General features: G+C 37.0%; 1 long non-coding RNA gene across 1 annotated transcript; it reads left to right on the forward strand.

Moving 5' to 3' along the window:
• The first annotated feature begins 225 nt into the window (after window positions 1–225).
• Window positions 226–1461, forward strand: LOC149042447 (uncharacterized). Its single transcript, XR_016188700.1, has 2 exons — window positions 226–478; window positions 966–1461. It is a non-coding gene; the product is annotated as an uncharacterized LOC149042447 (long non-coding RNA).
• Window positions 1462–24677: the final 23216 nt, after the last annotated feature.

Genomic DNA, 24677 nt, shown 5'->3' on the forward strand with positions numbered 1-24677 from the left:
CGATCGATTCTTTTCGATTATTTCTACATAGAGTGAGCTCACATCTTTATTTATATCACCAAGCTGTCCATCTTCTAGTAGCAGAGAACCGGTCGGAGAAGTCAGAATAAAGTTGGGCGCTTCTCTTAACACTGCAATCGGCAAGCCAGCGGATTCACTTTTCTAGCCAATGACAAGTCCTAAACGATCCACGTGATCATGCGCGTGATCGGAAACAAAGACGACTCCATTTGGCGCTCATCTTTGAATATACTTTTCATCGGTTGATCGCTTTTCTCAACTGTTTTGCTTAATATAACATTTCTAAAGATAGCTTTTATTGTGGTTCAATGGGAAAACGAGAATAGCGTGAGTGTTGTAAAAGAAAAGAAAGTCGTTGGCGCCGTGGAGTTAAAAGAAAGGACAACAGTTGACATATTGACTGGTACAAACAAGGGTCGAGTGGCCATCTGTAAGGCTACGATTTTGAAAGTTTGTGGTGAGTAAAAATTGCGATATTCGTTACGTGATCAAAATCTTATAAAAGAATAGTTGTAGCGGGTTGAATTAAGCTTACATAACGCTCGGCGCAACTGAAACTAGAATAATTCTGAGAATCAAATCGGTCACTTGCATGCCGCAGTTTCTTAAGCTTATGCTTTACAATGAAATAAACCTATCAGTAAGGTTTCAAGATTCCTCTAGTCACGTTTGGGAACATTCAAGATTCATTATAGGAACTGTTATTAAACAAACCTTAGTACATAAAGAAGCCCTCCTTGGTAAAAACAAAATAATGTATTCAGCCCTTTTTTAGTAAAATCAATGAGAGAGATGTACTAACTCCAATATAAAAGTCACTCAATATAACAGAGATTTCTCAATTTGAGAATCCAATGAATGCCCTTTTCCTCATAGCCATCTTAAAAGCCTGGTCTGAGCTTTAAATATACATATTTTAATATATTATTTTTTTTCAAATTCAGATGTCAAGGAATCCAGATACAAAATGGTCAAGGTTCTTGTTGACAACCTCATTCAAGGCCAACTCATTGTGAGCCCAGGAAAAAAAATACAAACAGTACAAACAGCAGCTAAGTTTGCAGTTTAGGATAACTTCATTCTAATTTATTGTTACAGTTACAACAAGATTTAAATCAAAAAATCAATTTTATTTGTCTGTAATTAGCCCCTTCACTCCCAAGAGTGCTTGGTTTTCAAATATAACTTAAGATATTGTATTTTATGGAAAAGAATCCACAGATTTTATTCACAATTTGTGTCAAACCAAATTTAATGATTGATTAGAACTATTTTATATGAATAGCTGTAATTGAGGATTAATCCGTATGAAGTTTTCAAGAAAAGAAAAATAAATCAAATTCCATCCTAATATTACCACACATTGATGTTAATTAATCAAAAATATTTTACATGTAAGCCTTAATTAAGCTTCTAAATAAATTTCATTGAATACTTGAATTTTAGCTGGGTTTTTTTTTATTTAAAGTATTTATTTTATATCATTAGCCTCAAATTTCTGCTTAAAATTCCCAGTAATTCTTAAACATTCCTAAAAATTCCCAAAAATTCCCAGAAATTCCTAGGAATTTTTTAGATTTACAGCTTTTCAGGGAAAGTCATTGGTTCTCTGAGTTGGAATTCCTAGGAATTCCTGGGAATTCCTAGGAATTCCAAGTCCTGTTGGCTATAAACTTGGAATTTCTGGGAATTTCTGGGAATTTCTGGGAATTTCTGGGAATTTCTAGGAATTTCTAGGTTTTTAGAACCAGAGTTGTTATGGTTGGGAATTCCTAGGAATTCCCAGTCCGAATTTACCGTGAAAATTCACACCTTTATTCCTAGGAATTCCTAGGAATAAATTCCTAGGAATTCCTAGGAATAAAATCCTAGGAATTCCTAGGAATTCCAAAAGCCATTTCGCAAGGGAATGCCCATACAAAACACATGTAAGATGCCAGATGCTGAAGTTTAAGGAGAATTTGTCAAAAAGATCTTGGAATGAAATATTTTCTCTATACTTTAATGGAACTGGTTGTGTATGCTGTGATTTCTTCACATGAATGTGTTAATGGGATTTTTCCAAAATCAGATTTGGCACATTACTCAAGGGGTAGGGATGTGAAGAGGTTGAATATTTCCTTAGAAAAACACTTCTTAACCAGTTTGATTTTTATCTCTTTTATGAGATAAATGGCCTCAACCTTGTACCAGTAAATCTTTTTCACACCATAACTTGATGGACAATGTGACAAAAATATCCCAGCATGTTTTGTGTTTCCTTTACAGAAATTCTGGATTACTTTGAAAGTGCTCTTTTCTCTATGGGTAAACCAACTGCTTCTATGGTGGTATTTAATCAAGGGGATTGCTGCTTGGCTGCAGAGCTGATATTTGTGTCATTCTGCAAAGTGGACCTTCACCATCATTTCTTCACTTGGCTGTTTTTCAATAAGTCGTGGATAGCTACATGTATCATCAGTTAATCATGAAAGCACTCTAGAAGAAGCAGCATTTAAGGTAAATAAATGAACGTGATTTTGCTATTGTTTTAGAGGGGGGTACCAAATATTTATCAGCCATGATTCATTTAATAAATTATTTGGATACCTTCCAAAATGAAATGCATCAAAGTCGTTATTCATTGCTAATTTAATTAGCAATGAATAACGACTTTGATGCATTTCATTTTATAGGGTAGGGTTATTTGAGTAATAAGACAAATTTCATTTCTGACTAGTTATTACTTTTGAAGAAAGCTACTGATACAGGGTTTCTGATGTTTTCATGTGGTCAGGCAGCCACGAACTTAAGGTAAATCCTGTGAAATTCACAAAAACATGCAAAGTATCACAAGTCATGCTGGAAATCTTGCCAAATACATGTATATTTGAACTCACCTGTTGGGGCTGTTTACTTGCCATAAAATTAAAAATGTATCTTAAAAAACATTCAAAATCTACATGGTGTTCTTGGATTAATGTTGCTAAAAAGTGGGCAGTGGTCACTTTGTTGAAAGCTTTGCCATTGGTGCATTTCTCAAGAAGATTGTTGTTAAAAGAGCAAATGAAAATATCTGTTGTGGTCAAACAAATAGCAAAGCGTCTTCTGTATTTCTTTGGTAGCAAGTCCCAACAAGTTGTACAACTTACTATCATTTCTAAGAAAAACAAGAATCAACTGTACCATATTTCCTTTCTGTGGTAGCTTTTTGATGTCTCTCTACTGATTGCTGCATACTGTGGCTTGCAAACTCTGCAAATTACGGAAAAGTTTTTAAAGATGCCCACACTTCTACAAAAACAACTACAACAGATTTTTTGCAGAGTCATTTAAGAAGATGATTATAGCCATCTGTTATGCTCTTCATAGAACATTGTATTGGACCACACAAGAAAGCTGCCAATTAATAAACATCTTGAGTGAGCAATGCATATATTTATTATTTTTCTATAAAAATTGGCTAAATTGCTGTCTTTTTTCATTAAAAATGTTTGTCAAATCAAGGCAGAATCGATTACTTTTCGACAACATTTGTCCAAAACATTCTTGGGAAACTGGCTGTTAAGCATGCTTTATCATTTTCATAAATTTTGAAACTTGTATTGATTTTTCAATTGATTCATTTAATTAATTCGTCCTGCTGTAACAAAATTGACCTCATATCGTAAAACCTACTAGCACAACCTAGTCTTCGCTTCAAAAAAGGACTCATCAAAGTCTAATGTAAATGCGATTATTGTAGTTAAATTTCACGCGTCAATCAATCAACAAATTACTGTACAAACAAAACAAGTGTCTGGTTTCAAAAGGTAACAAAATTGTTTTCGTGTGGGGGTATCTCCATGTTTCTGTGCTTCATCATTGCAAGCTGATACTCAAGGCTTTCCTTCTCCAATTGCAAAATGGTACAATGATTGTTTCATCTCTCTCCACAACTTCTAATTCTCTGCAATCTCTCCACTTGACATAATTCTGAACAATGTGTCAGGAAACTTGGTGAAACATCATAGAGTGCAATGCTTGTGGTGTTTCTTTGCTGTCATTGCTGCTACTATGAGATATTACGTAAAAAGAGAGACTAGACAACAAACATTACCACTCGAGGGTTTATTCAAACTACTTGCTTTTTCAGTCACATATCACAGATCAACTCGATTGACTTACTGACTGACTGGACAATCTGGAACATCTTCCAAACCCATGCAATCAAAATGCATTTTCCATGCTTGCACACATTTTTTTTCCTGTGCTTGCAGACTCAAATTCTAGCAAGGGTGCATACTCAACTGAAAACAGTTCTTTTACTCTTTTGTCCATCATGATTTCAATGTTTTTAATGCATACATCTACCCTCTCAAAGGCCTTTTCGGTTGGCTTCAAATGTTTCTATATTCCTTTGCGTTACAGAAATGACTCGTATTCTGCACTGGCTTGATCTAGTTCTTTGAGCTTAGCCTCAATTTTTCCATCAAGCTCAAGCAGCTTTTTGCCACTTTCATGCTATTTCAAAAGATTTTTGTTGATGTTTATGGGCCCTCTGAGCATTCCTTTCAGCTCAGTAACTTGCTCTTAACCATTTCCCTTGTGGATTTCCAACTGTTTGAATGGTTAGGTCCAATAGGGATGTGCAATTTCTCCTCTTTAATATACTGCTTGTATTTCACAGGGTCCGACTTGTACTCCTTCATTAATATGTTGAGCACTTCCTACAACACCAAATTCATATCATAAACATTCAATATAAGGTACCAGACAATCTTGCTCTACTACCGGTGGTTACAGATGTCATCACAGGTAAAGCAAACGTTAACCTCCTTGCTGCTCTATTTACAATAATGTAATGGTAATTTGACATTATGCAAAAGAGTCAGAAATCAGTTCTAAACGAAACATTTATTTTCCTTGAAACTCACCAATATGGGCCATGAAAAATATACAGAGATGATAAAATCGTGAGTCTTAAAATTGGTCAATGGTTTATCAAACACTGATCTTAAGATCATTTCCATGACCCATGGAAACGACTTGTTTCAAATGTGTCTACTTGGGTGTGCAGCATCTAATAATTATCACATGTGAATACTCATCAACTTCTCATCCTATGTGTTCTGTGTTTAACATAATAAGGAACAAGGAAGGTTAAAATAATAGCCTATCTTTTAGCAAATTACAATTAAAACTAGAGCTTTGAAACTGTTTTTATTATAAGAAGTGTTTGGCCACAGACAGCCAGAATTAAAATGGATTAACATTTAAAAGTTGCAGTTGAATTTATCCAGAATATTTTATAATTGTAATAAGAGAAATTTATATAACTTTTTAAAACTATGTACATGTAGATATTCCAAAAGTGCTTTACTTTACGTCAAATTTTTTAAACTAGCACTGAGCTCTTTCCTAAAAAGAAATGCTTAGAGATATTTCTTAAAAGTAGCTGGGCTGCTACAGGATCTGATTGGCAATGGCATTTACCAAAAAAAAAAATGCATAAAGAAAATTCAAATGATGTAAAAACACATTGTTTGTAACATTAGGGACGTTAGATGAACAATCCACTGTATATAGACACAGCAGTAACACAGATGTATAAATCAATATGAATATTGAGGCTGCTCACTCCAGAATATTCTAACTCAACTCATGCTCTGGAAAATGGAGTCAAACACTGCCCTGATCAGCCATATTTCTGAAACAGACTTACTCTTACCTGTACCATTGTAATTTTCATGTGTTTACTCTTACCTGTACCATTGTAATTTTCATGTGTTTACTCTTACCTGTACCATTGTAATTTTCATGTGTTAGGAACCACAAGGGGTAGTCTCAGTTGTAACTGTTAAAGGTGGTGAAACTTTAAGAAAAACATGACTGTTCTTTTTTCTGTCGAATTCTCTGCCCACCATAGACCAAACATGAAGTCAAATTGTTCTTCTTTAAAATACATTAAAAATAAATACATTAAGAGCTGGGAATTCCTTTGAGGCAAAGGGTTGTTTATTACGTTACTCAGTTATTCCAAACTTCTTTCCTGATTCATAGCTGATAAATAAGCTATACTTGCTCTTCGTTTTTTTTGTTGGTTGAACACATATATTACTTGCATTACCAGTGCTGTGAAGTGAAAACATTGCAGTTACTATTTGAATGCCTGCGTGGAGAGCAATTAAACCTCTTCATAGTGTGGTTCCTACTGACTTCGTTGAGGTCTCAATTACAAAATGGATTTATAAATATATATAGCATAATTGATAATGACAAGAAAACAAGTCCAACAAAAGTTTTAACATTTTAACAAAGCTGATTCTATGAATCCAATTACAAGTTTAGAAGGTTTACAGTTTGAAAGTGAAAATTTACTTTTTATACTTATTAATAGCAGCACTTATCTAGGCTGGGAAGCTCGATTGAATGGGAGCCTGCAGAGAACAATTGTTTTAAACATTTTGTGTCATAATTTTGTTGGGTACGAATCGCCCAGAGGGTTGGGTGTGAACTGATCGAAAGTGGGTACGAAACGTCTGAGCCTGGGTGCAAATCGTCTGGGTAGGAAAGATCCATGGATATGAAATGACTGGATACCCCCTAACTATACACCCATAATCAGGTACAGGAAGTTTCGGTTTACAAATCTTAAACAAAAATTCACATGGCTCTTGATATTTCAAATGTGAATAAGTCACCTGGACAAATTTCTTTGTGAACTTTGTATTAATTGTGCAGCTGATAAACAGGAATAAAGAACTATGAGAGGTGCCAGTGGGACAAGTAAATAAGCAAGAGATGGGGATCTTCCAACTGCGTGCACACTCATTGGATATCACAGTGATGACAGTCGCTCCAGACTCCCCTGTGTTACCTGATACACCAATTTCTGCACTGAGACATTGAATTACAAAGAGAAAAAGTCCTATTTGGCATGGTACTCACTTATATCGTTTTGAAATTAACCAAACAGGGCTGGGCACTGTTCAGTGACAGCATTTATCATTATTTTTCCTGTAGAAACTTAGGGCTACTCATATTGATTGCTTTTAAAGTGTGTTGGTCAAATATCAACGCCTTGAAATTATTGATGCAGAGTTGTTGCTAGTGTGTGAGAGGCAAGAGATTGTTCTCAGGCATACAAAGCTTACCCTGCCATGCCCTAGCTTTGAAATGCCACATGCTCATTACAAAATTTTGTCAAGATGGAATTTAAAGTTGCTGAAATTGTGCAAACTTAATCATCACTGCTTCACTTCTTCCTGGAATACTGAACAATTGCAGCTCCTCTTTGGGGAATCCTGGTCCCTATCGCATTTCCATGAGCAGCACAAGCTTGCTAACGGATCTTTCCAATTTGGAGCTGTTACTTGTGACAGATCAGACACTACCTTGCCCACTTAGTTTTTGCTTGCAACTGCTGGAGATATTCTTTACTCCACCTTAACCAACGCTCTTGTGCTAAATACTGTGTACATCTCCCTTTCTTGCTACAGTAAAGGTCTTCTCTCTTAATCTCGCCAGGTGGAGGCAGCGTTAGCCTTGTCTTTCCTGTGAGCAGAATACTTGGTGATAAAGGTGGTTTGAAAGAGGGTCATTTATTGTTTCCATGCTCAAATGTTTATTGTTGATTTCGAACTCGGCTTCACACAGGAACTTCTACAGCGATTCTTTGTCTAGGTGATTAGCATGATTAGATGTTCTTTCGTAAGACTGTTCATGATGTTTCTTATTGACCTGATTTGCCTCTCCTTGCCCACACCTTGGCTTTAAGAAGGTCTGCCTTGATCTTCTGATCATTAATTTCTTCTATAGTCCTTTTAAGTTTGGTTTTGGCGCGAATGAAATTTGTTCCTCTATTGCTGTGGATTTCTCTGACAGGTCCTCCTTGACCAATGAATCATCTCAGTGCTTGAATGACAGAATTGGTTTTTAGGAGATCTGCTAGCTTTATAAGTACTGCTGTGATTTGATTAGTCAGCCATCTTTTCTCCCATGGTATCTAGGAGATAACGACGTGTGACAAATTTGGAAACAAACTGTCTCACCATTGTATTTCCGCTGATAATCCAGTAGCCAATGGCACAAGTTTCGCTCACAGTGATCCCTTTTCCACTATGGTGTGTTCTTCCATGTTTGTGACATGGCTTGACTTTGGCAGGATGATCAGGTTCTTCAGAGCCTCTGACAGGTCTGCCTTCCGTATTTTTCCACCAACTCTCATGATGCTGTCTCTGTCTAGAAATGGATCCAGTTTGTGAACTTGTCTTCCTTAACACAGTTTTCTTTTCTTTCTCCTGTGCACAACTACCGTACTTGGCGATCACTTGGATGTTTTGGAGACTTTTTATTTCTGAAGGAAATACGTTTCTTTGCAATTCCTTTATTATCTCTACTTTGGCTTCCTTTAAGTTGACAGCACTGGGTCCTGTGTTAGCAGAGGTGTCCTTGGTCGGTTGATGCTCGGATGTACCATCACTGAGCTCCTTCCCTTTAGATATGACTTCATTACATCGCCTATGTCTCAAGCAAAGCACCACAGCTATCTTCCTCTGTATGTTGTCAGTAAATTTTAAATTGGAAAATTTAATGTACAAGAGTGAATAAAGTAAAGTAAATGGAGAAGGATCTAAACTGCATTAAAATCACGCACACGCTTCTATATCAATAATTGTTTGAAGGGATCTTTTCAAGTTACGCAATGTTCCAGGTAAGAGCTAAGAGAGGTATTAAATACAATTGAAAAGCGGAGGAACTCAATGAAAAAATAATACAAACGTTTTCATTTCACTGTATTTCTTAAATCTAAATGTAAGCTTGCTCACCTTTTATCCCATCGCCTATTCTTGTAAACAATTACCATTTTTTGCATCGTCATTTTCGACTCAGTTACCTCTCTCAGCTATTGCATAGAAACATTACTTATCCTTTTTCAAAATATAATATTTCAATACAAACTTGACAATAATCAGGTCTTCTGGGTCCATTGCATCCATTTGAGAAAGAAGGACATTTACTGTGACTTCCTGCTTCCTGATCTCCTTCGCTGGGAAAGGGAACACCTTTTCTTCATGATTCAGGCATCAACACTATTCTATAGACATAAAGCGTAAAGTCATAAATGATCTGTGGTGAATCATGATAAAGTTAATTGTCTTTTTAACAGATTTTAGGGTCGGAGTTTTAGTTTAGACATTGTGGTAGATTTCCTCACTCCTACGAAATTGATAGTTGTTGTAAAATATGTCAGCTGTATGCAAGCACTTTGGCTTGTTATCAGCAGTGATCATTTATCTTGTAAACTGCATTCCAGAGTCAAGAGCAAGATTCTATTCTTAATTATTGAATGATTCACTGACCTTGTTTACTCTACCACTGGCATCGCTTTGGACACCAGCTCCAAGGACATTCCCGCATATCGTAGATCTCCCCTCCACCTGTTTCCATTCGGGCACCTGGACTCAGTGCTGTACAGGTGTGGCTCCCAGATGTCACTCCACTTTTCTCCCCTCCAGCAGAAGGAGAACACACCTTTCTCTTCTAAAATCCATTGTGGTTTGTTTCTCTGAAATGAAACCGAAAGTTCAGTTCATGTTCATATCACATCTTTTTTTTTTTTCAATGTTCTTGTAATTCAAGCATCTCACCTGGAGATGCATCGGGCACTGCAGAAGCTGGATCTTTTCTTCCTGCAGAACAATGTGGGCAGAGGCTGCATTTATTGAGTGCTGCAGTACATCCTTCTGCTTTACCATAGTAGTGCAGCCAGGCACTATACAGCAGACTGCACTTTCTGGGCACTCGCTCAAATGCAGCATCAATTGGAGCCTGCAAAAGATATAAAGTAGGTGTGACTGCCATGGGTGACTTTCAGCAATTAATACAGACAGTTTTTAATGCAACTTAATGATATATTCTATTTCAACAATCTCTGATACCATTTGGTAACATCATTTAAAACTGTAAACAAAACAACAAGTGAAAACCTATAACAATTTAAATTAAACTAAATACACTTAGGAAAATTACAATAAAAATAATGATGAAGCTTACAAAATACCAAAACTCACATTTGCTGGAATGCTCTAGTGCTGAATTAATGCCAAACGGCAAAGAGGCTGCATGACATGCGACATGATGAAATATGATCAGAAGAAATATAATATGAAATATGATTGCAAGCGGACTTATGGAGTAAAACTAACAACTTCAACGAACACAATATGTTGAATACTTGCTATGGTACATTGCAAAGTGCATGCAAAACTTTTTACTGTAATCAGCGTTGTTTGTTTGAAAAACAATAGACAAAAGAAAAAGACCTTTGTGTTCTATAGTAGGGACCGGAGATGAGCTGGCTAGTGCAACTTTTGGATACTTTATTGGCCTAGATAACCATTTTACATTTGATAGCATAATCAAATTGACAATAGCTTGTTGTAGAAGGTTTGTTCCGCAGCCTAGTGGACACAATATTCTCTTATTAGAACAAAGGGAAGCAGCATGCTCCCCTAAACATTCCCTTGTTACTTTCCTACCGCATTCCTGGCAAGGGACCTTGTGCTTTGCATATTAGGCAATGTATGCTGCCATCCCCTTCCTTGCCACCATCTCTCCACACCCTTCATTTGCACACTGCATTGTGAACTTTCCATGTGCTTTTAAGTGTTGCTTGTGCTCGTGAAACTTCCCTGTCATAGACAACCACAACTTTCACACTTGACGTCAAACTTTCCTATGATGTCGTTGAGTGCAATATTGATGTGAAGAGTACCTATTCCGATGGTAGCCTTGCAAAGTGGGCATTTGGGGACAGTTTCAATGTCTATGAGTTTCACCAGGCAGTGTCAACAGCCTGAATGTTCAAATGCTAGAGTCACAGGCTTCACCATTGTCGATAGGCTTCAAAGTAAAAGATTACATTACATAAGTACATTTCCTCTCAAAACTAGTATTGATACATCAAGTAATGCTCTTCAAAGAGGCCCCTGCTAGCAAGGAATTCAGTTCAAACAGCTACAATCGTAAAAGTTGTTGAAGGAAAGTGGAATTTAATCATGAAGCAATGATTTATAACTCAGAGTTATAACAAACACAAAACATAAATCTAGTTGGTCAAATTCCTGTTGAAGGAGCAGCATTTCTCTCATGTCAGAAAGACAACTGGGAAAGTATAAACTATTTCAGTTGAAAGCAAATGGCCTAATTATTTTTTAACCCTCTGTTAGTCATAGGTATGTTATTTAATATTTAAACCTTCTGTCTTTTATTACTAGAAAAATATCACAAATTCAATTACAATCTCTTTTTCCCAGGAAGTGCTAATTTATTCCCACAGTTAAAAAGATTTGCACAAAACATTTCAACGAATATCTAAAGTTGGGGAAAACAACGAGACCTAAAAGTTGGAGAAGTGCTTCCTTACCCTATCTCCCATAACAGTGTAATTGGTTAACCTCATCTACTGAGCATCTTCTCTTGATGCACAACAGTGAAAATGATCAATTGCAGAAGGATAAAAATCATCACAATGGAAACAAAAAGACTTTCCATACACAACAGTTAAATAGCATGCGGGGAGAAAAAGTAAACTCAAAATGCGCAGGAGTCATAGCAATTATGGCAATAACCATGTACTGTAAAAAGGGTTGGTGTTGTTCATCATGGTGGGTGTGCAGCATCTAATAATTATCACGTGTGAATATTCATCAACTTCTCATCCTATGTGTTCTGTGTTTAACATAATAAGGAACAAGGAAGGTTAAAATAATAGCCTATCTTTCAGCAAATTACAATTAAAACTAGAGCTTTGAAACTGTTTTTATTATAAGAAATGTCTGGCCACAGATAGCCAGAATTAAAATGGATTAACATTTAAAAGTTACAGTTGAATTTATCCAGAATATTTTATACTTGTAATAAGAGAAATTATATAGCTTTTAAAACTATGTAGATATTCAAAAAGTGCTTTACTTTACGTCAAACACTGCCCTGACTAGCCATATTTCTGAAACAGACTTACTCTTACCTGTACCATTGTAATTTTCATGTGTTAGGAACCACAAGGGGTAGTCTCAGTTGCAACTGTTAAAGGTGGTGAAACTTTAAAAAGAAACATGACTGTTCTTTTTTCAGTCGAATTCTCTGCCCACCATAGACCAAACATGAAGTCAAATTGTTTTTCTTTAAATACATTAAGAGCTGGGAATTCCTTTGAGGCAAAGGGTTGTTTATTACGTTACTCAGTTATTCCAAACTTCTTTCCTGATTCATAGCTGATAAATAAGCTATACTTGCTCTTAATTTTTGTTGTTTGTTGAACACATACATTACAGGCATTCCCAGTGCTGTGAAGTGAAAACATTGCAGTTACTATTTGAATGCCTGCATGGAGAGCAGTTAAACCTCTTCATAGTGTGGTTCCAACTGACCTCGTTGAGGTCTCCATTACAAAATGGATTTATAAATATATATAGCATAATTGATAATGACAATAAAAAAAGTCCAACAAAAGTTTTAACATTTTAACAAAGCTGATTCTATGAATCCAATTACGAGTTTATAATGCGTACAGTTTGAAATTGAAAATTTACTTTTTATACTTATTAATAGCAGCACTTATCCAGGCTGGAAAGCTCGATTGAATGGGAGCCTGCAGAGAACAATTTAAGTATACAAAATATGTCAAGCAATTTTAAGAGCAAAAAGTTCAGTATCGAGCCTAAATTGAGTGGGAGCCTTTTAAAATAGTAGAAGTATAACAAAGTACATAAAGAAATATGGAATGTAAAATAAGCCCTCAAAAAATTACAAGATGTACATACATTGAATATTGCATTACAGTGCATATTACATTAATTAAAAATTGAAATTAAAAAAAAATCAGAATAAAAACATTGAAACAAAACAAACTGAATTATTATCTGGAAGGCTTGAATCCACCATACAGCAATACCTATGGAAACTAAACAAGGCTAGAAAAGGCTGTTCCAAATTTACCTTTGTCTGGGATGGACTGTTGTAATGTTGTACAAAATGAACTTGAGGATGACAAGGATAGGTTTTGTATTGTTAGACTTAATCTTGGTGACGCTGGGCCAAAACTAGGGTACACATGTTGAACTTGTGGCAAAGACTTGCAAGGACTCCAACTCATTGTTAATTAGTTTGAGAATGTGGTTTCTTGATTTGTTCTTTAATCTTTTCTAAAAAGAAAGTAAAACTCAAAGAAACAATCCTAGCAATGCTCACTGTCAATTTTATGGGAAGCCAAAAGTCTATAGGGACACTAACTACTCCTCTATTGAAGTTGTAATTTAGATTGGTGATATCTTCAGAAACCTAATAAATGAATGAGCAATGAAATCATTAGAATTTAATTGAAACCCTTAACAGCAATGTTAGGAAAAAGAGTAGTTGTGGTTACAGTGAAATATAAAATGCATGATGACAAACTATATTATACCTCAAAAAGCTGGAATCCATCTTAAAGCAATACCTATGGAAATTAAACAAGGCTAGAAAAGGCTTCTTCATTGATTCCCATACAGCCTTGAGTGAAGTAGTAAATTTACCTTGGTCTGGGAAGGACCTCTGTAATGTTACGTGAAATGAATGTGGATGAGAAGATAAATTTGATATTGTTGAACTCTATGTTGATTATACCTATCCCAATCTGAGGTAGGCACGGTGAACTTGTGGCAAGGACTAAGAAGGACTCCACCTCGACAAGGAACGTATCCTAGAGAGAACCTAAGCAAATATTCTTTGAAATTTGCTGGGAACTGTAGAAAACCCTTGATGTCATCTATAGTCAAGTCACTGTCTCCTGCAACAAACAGTTCTTAGATGTTGGAATATATCTCCAAGGCCAATTAAGAGATACCAGCTATTGCACCATGGACATAAGGTTCCTTTATCGCTCTCATCTTGTAATCGTTCTGAATAAAGAAAACTGGTCATAAATAAAGTAACCAGTAATTAAGTATGTATCTGTATGCATCCTAATTAGTTGATGGCGAGGGTTTGGTTTCTTGATTTGTCCATTTATCTGTCGAGAAAAGTAATTACAACTCAAGGAAACAATTCTCACAATCCTCGCTGTCAATTTCATGGGAAGCCTATAATCTGCAAGGACACTAACTACTCCATTATAGAAGTCCTAATCAAAATTGGTGACATCTTCAAAAATATGACAATTGACTGAGCAATGAGATCATTAGAACTTATTTGAAACCCTAAACAGCTACAATGATAAGTCACTACCTGTAAGGTTACAAAGAATAGCCACAATAATATTTTAAATAAAGTTATAGAGATATCTTTACTAAACCGTAGCCTTTACTTATTCTATTATGACTATTGTTATATATTTTGTATGGCAATATAAAAGTTGTTTAACTGTTGATTCTAAATCATGGTCGAAGGTAAAGAATTAGCAGACCAGGTGTCAGCACAGGATACAGAAGAGTTTAAAGTTTGCACTTTATGCTGACAAAAAGTCAAGAATTCTGGTCTGCTCTTCTCCTGGAAATGTTTGCATTGATTACACAATTAACCCCGTACATACCAAAGAGCACATTTCCATGTTTCTGAATCCTATTGAGATTAGTCACAGTCCTTGCATAAATAAATTATTCATTGACCAAATCTTTATTTATACTTGTGAATAGACTGAGCAACTATATAAATTTCAATTTTTATACTGCATTTAGTTCCTGTTTGGATGCGATTAAGCAGAGCTTGTGAATTGGAAGGTCATAAACTGATGTAGGAGTCTACATCCTGGCTTTCCTTGTGAGGTCATCTTGTCCAGGATACGTCTGAATGACTAAGCCCATCTTCCATGTTCTCCTTGGGGTGGATTCCATCTCAACACCAAGCCTTGTTCTTAAAGGTGTTTGCGTTTCTTGTACCATTTATTCCTCAGTAGTAAATTTGGGGCAAAATATTTCGTCCAACAACTCCAGAACTCTTGTACTCCTTTCTTAGTGCTACTCTTGAGTTGTCCTGGGCTAACACTCTGTTCTGGCTCCAGCAAAGGAGGCTGAAAGTAGTGTTCAATTGAGAGGTCATTTTTCGTGACAGGCAGATTTTCCTGGATCTAGACAGAGCTATGACAGAGAGGACACCCATTGATCAAATAGGTCATTTCTGCCAGATACATTCTTCCCTGTTCCTCTGTAAAGGTGTGATTCTTTGATGAAGCATCTAAGGCTTGTCTTCCTGATTTGATGAGACTTTCTATCACTCTGTTTTTATGGCTAGCTTGTGGTATTTTCCACTCCCAGTGGAAAGAGCATGAAAATTCTTCTGATAAGACATTTTGAAGTTTGGGAATGTCCCAGCCTTGAAAAGTTTTGTTTTTGGATATCATCTGAGTGAGGCAAATCTCTGAAAAGCCATATATGAGCTGTCTGTTACAAGCTCTAGATGGACCACTCTTGCATGTAAATATGATTTCTTGTGCTTCCTTTAGTGTTTTTCTGTTGATTCTTATTTGCAGAGGTCCAAACATGTCAATTGCTGTGTTGCTGAACACTGGGAGACCTGCTGCAATGTTTAGTCAGAATCTGACTCATCATTTGACTTTGCAACTTCTTGCAGGTCAGACATTTACCAGTCACCTGTTTGGCCATATTTTGCACACCCACGATCCAGAAACGCTTGCTTGATTCATAGATGAGACTTTTGTAACTGCAATGTGCTTGCTTTTAGTAAAGGTGTTTCAAGAGTATTAATTGATGACCTTGGAAGGATAATGGGATTATGCATCTCATCTGGTAACGATCCGATGTTCTCTAGTCTCCTATGTGAACATAACACACCTTGTTCATCTGATGCTGGAATCAGCTTCTTGTCTACAGTACATAAATTGATTTTCTGTTAACTCCATTTGAATAACCACAGTTTAGATTCTCTCAATTCTTCTGTAAAATGGTGTCTCTTTTTTACTTTCAATCTTGTGCTGTTGGTGAATCGTAGAACATTGGCCAAAGTTTTTCTTGCCTTGGCGAACGTCAAACAAGATTTCATCAAATATTCCAAAATAGGGTTACCTTTTGACTCCGTTGATGTAGCTGAGCAATCTACTTGTTTTAGGGTGTTCACAGCTTTGAAGTTGTTGAGCGGCTTCATTTCCTCTGACAATTCTTCACCACATCCATTAGGATTCTCTTTAAACTTGGATGATTCTTCTTCTAGGCATTTCAGGAATGGAGGACCTTCATACCAAGTCTTCAACTTTTCTAGCCGAGTTCCTCTCATCACGACGTCAGTAGGATTATGATTGGATCTGATATATTTACACGCTTCAGAGCCCATTATTTCCTGGATTTCAGCTACTCTTACCAAAATAAACAATTTGAACTTTCTTGGAGAGGTTTTACGCCGGGTTAAAATGGTCTGAGAATGAATCCAGAACTCTTTCTTGCAAATTCTAGTGCTTCTTTCAGCAAATTCTAGTGCTTCGTTACATGTAATGTATAATCTTGATATTGAGAGGCACCCCGGCAACTCCAAGCACGGTACTGACTTTTTCTTTGAAGGGGCAACAAATGCTTTAACCACGTGCAATATGCAGGAATAACTGCCATCTGTAAGTTTCCATGTGAGGAATATGGCTGAACCATAGGCTTTCTCTCCTCTGGTAATCCAACCACTCAATGCATTTCTCATTTTTGGCTGAGAAATACATTTCTTAGCCAAACTCAATGTTATGTTTTGGATCTAACTTTGATAAAAGCTGAGACATTACAAAAGGTGCTTCTGAGGCATTTGTCACTGCGCAGCCATTTGATCCATGCTGTTTATGAAACCAAGAATTGTAGCCTCTTAGTGACAAAGCAATTTCGAGTTGCACTTTACTGGCTGGAGATTTGTAATTTCACTTAAGGGTGTATCCATTAATTTCCTTTGATCTCCAAATTTGGTATTGAGAATTTTCCACGCCTGTTCAATCATTTTGCCTTACTTGATCCAACCAAAACAGTTTTTAGGTAACGCTTTCTGAAGCCTTTGCAATTGTTAATCTTTGTCTTGTTTGCACTTATTCATTCAATACTGAAATTCGTGCTCCTAAGTTGTGTAAGATTTACTAACACCATCCCACGTGGGAACTGACAATTTCTCTAGCCTGTGTACTTTTGCAAACTCAAAACATCGGTCATTTTTGTTACTACTGATGCCATTGCTTTAAGCACTTCCTATTTAAACAGCAGCTTTTCAATCACAAACGGTTTCTGATAAATTGCAAATCGCTCTTCGTATTTTAAAGACTTAGCTTTGGCTTCACCACCAACTACTTGATTCTTTGTTTGTAATTCTTCTGACGCTGATTCAGTAAGTCTGTCAGCAATTGTGTCTTGCTGCTTTTCAACACTTCTCTATTTAGATTTAACTTGTTTCTATACATTTTCAAGACTACTCAAACTTGGTTCAACTTGGTAAAACAAATGGAATACAAATAAGTCATTCAATGAAGTTATTGTGCTGTCTCTTTTTGCGATAAGTGTTAAAAAATCTATTTTAGGAGGCATTACATACTACTATTTGCATATAATACTAGCATAATACTTTGTTTACACACTTCCTAAAACATAGAATTAATGCTTCTTGGATTTCTTTAAATAGACAGGTATCTTTTGCTTGAATGTAAACAGTTTAATTAGGTATGTGAATACTTGGTCAGTTGTTGACAAGAGTAAAGTCTTTACAATAACATTAGAAGTGATATCTGAATTCTTAAACTCTTGAACTTTAACTTGGAAAAACGAGGTTGGTGGTAAATAAGGAATTGTTTTACCTTTCAGCTGTCAAATTTACCCGTTTAGTTGGGTTCTGTCAGCTTGTGTGTTTCTGAAGTCTTGAGCTTTCAAATGCCTTTTTGTCGAGCCTCGTGACTTGTTACTTGTTCTCTTTGCAGTCCTGGATATTTGTTGGCATATGCTCTTCCCTTCTCGGCCAGTGCAGATTTTTGACTGATTTGAACTCATGGTCGAAGGTGAAGAATAAGAAGACCAGGTGTTGACATAAGAAACAGGAGAGTCGAATGTTTGCTCTTTATATTGACAAAAAGTAAAATATTCTGGTCTGCCCTTCTCCTGGTAATGTTCGCATTGATTACACAAATACTCTTGTTACACACCAAAGGGGGTATTTAAATGCTTTTTAATCCTCTCTGGATTCAGAATTTGTAAATAAATCATCAATTAGGCAAATCAACCATTATAATTTGCTAAAGAGTTGGTTAGACCAAGTTTACAAGCTAGGAACTTAAAATTTACATTGCTCAGATGATAGCGAGGTTTGGCATAAGCACTTTGGGTAATAGTGCTCGCAGAGATTTTTCAATGATGACAAAAACTAACCAAACCATTATAGTGTAGTCAGTTGTTTGTATAGTATTTAGGGTGAGGTTGGAATTGATGATTACTCGCACTTCTGTTATGCATCTGATCCTATCCAAATTTTCTTCCCAAATTGAGGCAGTTCACCGTACTGACAACTATGTCAAAAAGTTGAGCATGGGTAATGGATAACGTATTCCTTTTAACAGGCTGAGCTTGTGGTGGTGGTTCATATGGCCTTCCTTATTCTACAAAACCTAGTTTTGGTAGCTTTATGTTTTCCTATCTCCTTGTATTGTGAAAAAATTTGGAAAGATCAAATGAGATAAAACTGAGTGGTAAATAGATACATCCACCTAGCAACATGTCAATAGACTATTGTTTAACAGACTGCATCATTAGAGATGCACAGATACTTTAGTTAGGATACATTCATGATGTTGGAGGTATTTATATTATAAACTTGCTAGACTGTGCAGCAATACATTTTTGTTACTTTCCTTAATTGTTCTGTAGTCTGATGTGTTAAATTAGTAACTGTGGCTGTTTGTACATGTTTTAAAATCAGCAACACAAGCCTCTCTTGACAAAACTGAGAAAGCATTACTTTAATCTGTCAGAATTTTCCTTTCAATAATTAGCTTGTGTAACTGTTGTTGAAGAAATTTCACAGTTGTTTTGCTAGAGATATATTTCAATTAAATTAGTAACTGAGAAGATGAAACTTGAGTGAAAGTAACAAACTGTTAACACTTTAAATGGTCTCTGCTTCTCATCTCTTCCATTTTAGGTATTGTGAAATTTTGATGGTGACAATGGTGGTCATGATGTCACTGTATGGCTGCTGTATTCTTTTAATGCTCTGAGGGCTTGGACCAAAAAAAGTTAAATTTAATTTTGGTTATTTCTCATAATTTTATTACCATTCCTTTTCTTGTTATTACCTCATTGAATTGGAAAGTTCAAGCAATGGCAGAGAACCTTAATAGCAGAATCTAGTTGTCTTGCACACATGCTACCTAAATGGACCCTCTGGTGTTGCCTCTTGCCACAAAACTTGTCATCTGACAAAGCCCACCCATTGCCAATTTTTGATGAAAGCTGTTGTAGTACTTTGATGCAAGCTTGTGGCACAAACAGTGCAGTGAGGTGACAGTGGATTTATTTTCTTTCGATGAGTAGCCATGCCAATAAAGTGACCAGTTATCAGTGTTGCACTATTAGAAACCAGAGAGCTACAGTCTTTCACCTTTAGAGAGAGTGTGTTTTCTTTGAGTTGTGAGAAGGGTTAAGGTGGTTTTTGCATTGGCTTTGTGTAGTTTTTCAGAACATTTCAATCCGCAATGAACGTGTTTCAATGTTCTCTGTTTTGTTCCCAGGAAAGATACATCTTTGACCTTAGCAGTTAAAAGACCAGAGCAATTTGCTCTCTATACCTTCCCCCAACAAGTTGTCATCAAAAGAGCTGCTAATTACGAAAAATATTACCCCAATGGAACTCTGTGCTGAGTACTGGAAATTCTCATGAAAACGAAACAATGTTTGTAGATTAGCCAATGATGAGAAATTTGGATTTCAGACTTTCTCTCTGACAAGCCAGTATGCTGCCCTATATGCCTTAAACATGAGGTCATTTCTGTGGAGTTTCTTTTCCTGCACTTTTTTTTTTTTAATGAAATGTAGAGTTCACAGTTTTTGGTAACAAAATATAGAGACTTGTCCCTGTATTTCAGACTCAATGGGATTTTTGTGTTGCTGAATCATCTCATAAACTGTTCACAGGGTGTGGCGTTAAAATTTTTTGTTGCTTACATAAGAAGCAAAAGATTCCTTCTCCTTCTTGCAAGTGTTTAGGCTCTTGTGGAACAACCAGTTGTACACAAATCTGTCCTGTCCAGACCTAAGCTGAGATTGTTTGTGAGTTGATAGGTGCTAGAAATGGTCTCTAGCATACTTGTAGAAGTTGTATATGATAATATCTGTTAAAAGGGAAAAAAGTATTTCAACTTCTTTCATAGTCAGAGGTGTGTCTTAAGGTGATTTATCTAGGTTTTGCATCACCTCTTTTGTTTGTAACATTGTCATACTACCCTCCCTTGGTTATTGAGAAACTATCAGTTCATACGCAATCTAACTTTGATTCATCTTCACTTGCCTTCCACTGATATAAGCTGTTCTCCAAAAGTTACCTCAGCTCATATGCCTTACCTCTCACCCCTCTATTTTCACTAATTTGGTTTTTAACGATACTTCAGCTTAACATGCTTTACCTCTCACCCCTCAATTTTCATTTTCGTTCTTGGTGATACTACTGGAATAGCTGCTCTGTGTGCTAAGAGACTATTTTTGCCCATTTTCTGGAGTGTTTGGGAGACCATTTAGGGGTGTAATAAAGCATATGCCCCAAGTTGCTATCAACTTCAAAGAACTGTTCATCTGTAATATTAGGTTGATTAAACAAAGAAACATTGCTCATGAAGCTTCCTTCCTGCATGAACTATCCTAACCCTAAAGCCTAAACACTAACCCCAGCCCTGAACCCTAACACTAAACCCTAACTCCAACCCCAACCCTAACCCTAACCCCAACCCTATACCCTAACCCTAACCCTAACCCTAACCCCAACCCCAACCCCAACCCCAACCCCAACCCCAACCCCAACCCCAACCCCAACCCCAACCCCAACCCCAACCCCAACCCCAACCCCAACCCCAACCCCAACCCCAACCCCAACCCCAACCCCAACCCCAACCCCAACCCCAACCCCAACCCCAACCCCAACCCCAACCCCAACCCCAACCCCAACCCCAACCCCAACCCCAACCCCAACCCCAACCCCAACCCCAACCCCAACCCCAACCCCAACCCCAACCCCAACCCCAACCCCAACCCCAACCCCAACCCCAACCCCAACCCCAACCCCAACCCTAACCCCAACCCCAACCCTAACCCCAACCCCAACCCCAATCCTAACACTAACCCTAACCCTATTCTGTGGCCTCTGATCATTTTTCATCTCCTCTTGGTACTTGCTTTTATGTTGCACTACATCTGCACTAAGCAGATCTTGAAGTCTGTAACCCTCTTCAGTATATTTGCAAAGAGGGATGTCTAGGGCTTGGAAAAGCTTAACAACAGCAACTGCGCCAATATTGAAATGTATCACTTCCAATGTTAATTTCTTTTGAATTTCTCAGCCACACCATCCCATTCAGAGATCTGTTTTGATCCTGTTTCTTGCCATGTAAGCACTTCTGCAGTAACTCATCCTCAATTAGTCTTAGATTCAGGCTTAAGCATGGCGATAACAATGCCTGATATTCTAGAAAAGTCATTTCCATGCGATTTTGAAGCTTACATTGTTTACGTCCTTGGCTTAGCTTCCACATGGTGACACGACCATTGTGTAATAAGTAGTCTGTCTTTTGCCATTTGTCGCCAGGTTGCTGTGGAAAGATTTCTCAGTTCCAGGTGGAGGCATATTCATTACTGAGTGGAAGTGGCCTCAAATAAGACATTAAGGCTGTATTTAAAGGAAAAAATGGAAACAAGTAAAATCTAAAAAACTATATCTTAAGAAGTACCTCAAGTATTAAAATACATTAAGTGATAATCTAATCTACAATGTCTACTCTAATTTAGCTATGTGTCATATAAAACAGTACACCACAATGAGAAGACTGTATCTCACAACTCAACCATTTTATTTAAAGTCCCTTTTAATGGCATGCAATACAAGCAAACAAGATAAAATGTAAAAAAAATTAATAAAAATAACCAAAATATCAATGTGCAGTCGCGATAGTTAATTTTGGTTTTAAATGAAAGTAAAGATTAGCATATTCAAATGCTTAAAGAAAGTGAGCTCCACAGTTTAGCATCACTTTAATGAAAAGTTTTTTTGAGGTATTTGGTCATTTTTACCACTTTCCCCTGATTCCCAGGCAGAGGCGACTAACGACAGGTTAATCAGACCCTTCTCCACAATGATATCATGATGTCGTGTGTCAATGTCAAAGTTTTCTTAGTATCCGGAGTAACTATCAGCTCTATTCCACCTTTTCATTAGACGTTTGATGGATATCAGTGGCATATACTGTTTGAGAGAAGTGTACCCCTTTATACTTGATCCTTACTTCTTCCACTGCTTGCTTGCTATTGGGGTTATAACAGTGAGACAAATTGGCTGTCAACCTTGCTAGGAATGGTCTTAGTTGGTATAGTGTATCTGTCTAAGCAGAGTCGCAAGCTGGCATCTAAGAGTTATCACTCAGATGTAAATATTACATTTTAGGCAACACCTTTGCAATTTCAGGGATGACAAATGGTGGATGCTCCTGACAATTATCGAAAGAGTTCCCTTTTATTGAACCAAAAATGTTTGTATAGCCTTACTTGACCAGAAAATAAAAGAAACAATTGTGTAAAAGTCAGCCATTGCACAACCTGTGGTACGACCTTACTCATCAATACAATCAAAGTAAATGTAATCACGTTTCCTGAAATTCACCCAAAAAAGCTGTTTCTGAGCTTTGTATGTGTAAACAATTAGTGCCATTGTTCAATCATGAAGAAAGTGTGAGATGAAAGTAGAAAACCATCTTTTGATGTCATTCTGAAATTCAGGGTAAAACCAATTTGAGAGCTATTTTGTCGTCTCTTGTTTGGTCTGGAACGGCATCAACTGCTGAGAAACTTCTGATTTCTGGCTATGGATGTTGATGGAAGTAGGCAAGGCTCTCAAAAGATTTGGCTGCATTTGTGGAGTTAAAAGGTCGAATGATGAGAGTTGTAGATCTCGAGACTGCTCACTTTGGTGTCCTGAAATGGCCACAAAGTGGCCTATTGAAATCCTGGCCTTGAAGCTGAGAGTGATGGCAGTAGCTCCCACACAATGATTGGTTTAAACTTTGGATAAACCAGCTTCTCCACTGACATTTTTTTCATTTTAGTTGACTTACATATAATAATAATAATAATAATAATAATAATAATAATAATAATAATAAAGTAATCAACTTTATTTAACAAGGGCTACACAAAGCAATAAATATACTGAAGAACCCCTGGCCCTATAAATAGTACAAATTAAAAAACTAATGACATTACATAAAAGCATTAAAGACTTACTGTGTAAGGAGTTACTAAAATACAACTATGATATAATTAAAATTTAAACTATCTGGTATATTAAAACAGGGCAAAGATAAGGTCAGTTACTAAAATGTAAAATTTTAAAATACATGACAAAAATTATTCACTTTTTGCTTACCACCAATGGTTTTTGGACAACACAAGTCTGTTGAAGGTCTCACCTTAAAGCCGAGGAAAATCACATCTATGGAAAATAATATATACATAAAAAGAATAATTATCTATTGAGGATGAGAATGCTCCTTCATATCTAATTCTAAAATACCTTAAAATCTTATTGAAGGTAATGAGCTGACAACAATATTCATTGTTTGGTTTTAGAGGCATTCTAATCACTGAGAACTCGGCAATTGTGAAGAACAGCTCCCCTCACCGACAGTTGGCCGACTGTTGGTAGTCTGGTGCCCGGCTCTCGGCGATCTGTTGGCCGACAGTTGGCCAACTGCCAACCCACCCTCAATAGTCGCTGGCTCTTTTATGTTAGTTCAGCACAATTTCTAGGCAATTTCTCTTCCAGCACTTGCTTTGATTCTCGGTTCATTCGCCATTTTGGATTTTTAACTTTGTCCCAATCCCTCTCTGAATTTTGCTCGGTCTCAAGTAAATCAGTGACTTATTTTTATTGGTGGCTCCTAAAAGAGCCATTTGTGTGTTAGGAGAGACAACTTTAATTGTAAAATCGATCATCGAATTTGAATGGCAACAGCTGTCCATCTCGTCGCACATTTGCCATAGCTGGCAGGTGTCGCCGAAGTCTTCTCCAGCAGACTGTTTATAGGTCTTTAACAGAGCCCATGCATATTTCTCATGATGCCAATTCGAATTCACGCTCATCTAGAATTCGTAATTCAGCGATGGCGATGAAGTCTCCGAGGGTGCTGCGGGGGCAACCGGCCAGCCAAAATGCATTTGCCATGCTACAGTTGTTTTCCCTAAGGATTTGTAGCACCCTCTGGTATCTTGTGTGGATTGTGGCCAGACTGTGGGTGCTGGTGCGAGTGGCGTCTTTCTGTTGAGGTTGCTGCTGAGGTTTGTCAGCTGTGCATTGGCGCAGAGTCTTAAGCTTGGTTTTGAGCTCGGCAATAGTCCTTTTGGCATCCACCAACTTAGTTTTCAGAGTCTTGATGGCCTCTGACTTTGTTTGAACTAGATTGGCTAACTCCTCCTGTTGCGGCAAACGAACATCAAGGC

Source organism: Pocillopora damicornis, chromosome 7, assembly GCF_964200805.1.
Source record: "Pocillopora damicornis chromosome 7, jaPocDami1.2, whole genome shotgun sequence".
NCBI lineage: Eukaryota > Metazoa > Cnidaria > Anthozoa > Scleractinia > Pocilloporidae > Pocillopora > Pocillopora damicornis.